At 38.9% G+C, this 2,167-nt stretch overlaps 1 protein-coding gene across 1 annotated transcript in view; it reads left to right on the forward strand.

Annotated features, from left to right (window-relative positions):
* IL1R1 (interleukin 1 receptor type 1) overlaps window positions 1-2,167 on the forward strand; it is a 35,140-nt gene that overhangs the window by 20,952 nt on the left and 12,021 nt on the right. The gene's annotated exons all lie outside the window — the stretch shown is intronic.

The raw sequence follows: 2,167 nt of genomic DNA on the forward strand, positions 1-2,167 counted from the left end.
TTTATGTTTATCTGGTGATTGTATGTTGGAGAGATTTGCCCCAGATTTTAATTTTCTTTGTTTCATTTGGATGTTATCTAAGTAAATGGGGTACTGTGCTCCTCTATTCACTAGTTGGCAGCACTTATACACTTATCACCTGTCTCCTTTCCCATTGTTGGCCTCCCATATGTCCTTGCCATCCTTTGTGACATGGAGCCTATTCTTAGGTCCCTGGAATCTGAATGAGAATGCTATCACTTAAGTATCCCGAATGGCTGCCTCTTACAAACATTCAAAATGGCTATGCCTTTGGTTACTTTAAATATCCAAAATGGCCACAGCTTGTAAATTCAGAATGGCTGCTCCCTCGGTCACTTTAAATGTCCAAAATGGCCACCACTTGTAAACAACCAAAATGGTTGCGCCCTCTGGACAGCTGAAAGTCCACAGCTCTCTTTGTTTCCCTCGTTGCTGTTTCCCTTCTTAGTCATCAGCCACCAGTGCAATCATCCCTGAATCCCTTGGCAACCAGGGGTGATCTTTAGGTCAATCTTCAGGTTCCAGCACTACTTGGAAATATTCAGGCTGTTGGTGTCAACAGAGTAGCTGACAGTCCACAGCTCCATCCATCTCCATATTCATTGTTTTCATTCAGGTTCTTTCACTAGTTGGTGCCTAATCCACTTCTGTGTAGTTCCTTTCAAAGCTCAGGCCTCCAGGAGTATCTTCTGTATCTCCATCAGTTGGTTTCTCTTTTCTTTGTTGAAGAGAGTCTGTGTTAGCTTGTCCACCTATTCCACCATCTTACTGGAAGTAGAATAACATTATTACATATTAAGAAATGTTTCAAAATTCGAAACTGAATCTGGGAAAATTGAATCTAGAGTAATGTTTCTCAGTTCTCCTTTTTTTCATTTTTGCTTCTCTTCAGAGACTCTTTAGACATTTCTTTACTAAGCCTCTCTCTTTCCCCGGATTTTGTGTGCCATGCATTGTTGTTGTTACGTTGTTATGTGCCGTTGAGTTGTCTTCGACTCATAGCAACCCATCCATGGATTTCCGAGGCAGTATCACTATAGAAGTAGATTGCTCAATCTTCCTCCTGAGGAGTGGCTGGTAGGTTTGAACTGTCAGCCTTCTGGTTAGCAGTCAAATGCCTTAGGCACTATGCCACCAGAGCTCCCATACTATGCATATACTGTGTATATCTCTTGATGTACTGTGGGCTTTTGGAGGGCCACAGACTACTGTAATATCTAAGTTTTGTTTTTTTGTCCTCCCCCAAGAACCACTTTTTGCCACAATGACCTTAGCCTGATTGAGAATGTGTGTCCTAGAAGTAGATAATTTAGAGCTCTAAAACCTAGGTTGCATTTATCTCTAAACCTAAAAGTAACTTCATTGCAGCAAACAATTATTTTAATATATCACATTGGCAATAGATCAGAGGCACACATCACCCTGATACATGATTATCGTGAATGGTGTCAAATATACTGCAAAAGAAATATATTCACAAAAGAACATATTAAGATGGCCAACAAACACATGAAGAAATGCTGGTGATTATTAGCCATTAGAAAGATGAAAATCAAAACAACAATGAGATGCCATCTCACCCCAGCAATAGTAACAAAGTTCAGCAAGACAGAAAACAAATTCTGGTGAGGATGTGGAGAGATTGGAACTCTCATACACTACTGGTAGGACTGTAAAATAGTATAACCACTGTGGAAAACATTATGGTGCTACCTTAAAAAGTTGGAAAGAGAAATATTATTTGATCCAGCAATCTCTGTCCTAAAGAAAGGAGAGCTGGAACATGAATAGGTATATGCACAATCATGTCCATTATAGAATTATTCACAATAGCATGGAGATGGAAACAACCTAAGTGCCCATCAGTGGGTAAATGAATAACCAAACTATGATGTATACACACAGTGGAATACTATGTGACATTAAAGAATAATGAAGAATCAACAAAACACCTCATAATTATGCTAAGTGAAATATGTCAATTACCAAATATTGTATGAGTCCACTATTATAAAAAGTTAAGATAAGGTTTACCCATGGATGGAAACTTTCTTTGTTGGTTACCAGGGAAGGAAGGAGAGGGAAGGGAAATTTTCTACCTAGGTAAAAGATTCATGTTGATTTGGGTGAAGATAAAAGTGATATA

Source organism: Orycteropus afer, unplaced genomic scaffold, assembly GCF_000298275.1.
Source record: "Orycteropus afer afer isolate SDZICR_OR568_19922 unplaced genomic scaffold, OryAfe1.0 scaffold00017, whole genome shotgun sequence".
Taxonomy (NCBI): Eukaryota; Metazoa; Chordata; class Mammalia; order Tubulidentata; family Orycteropodidae; genus Orycteropus; species Orycteropus afer.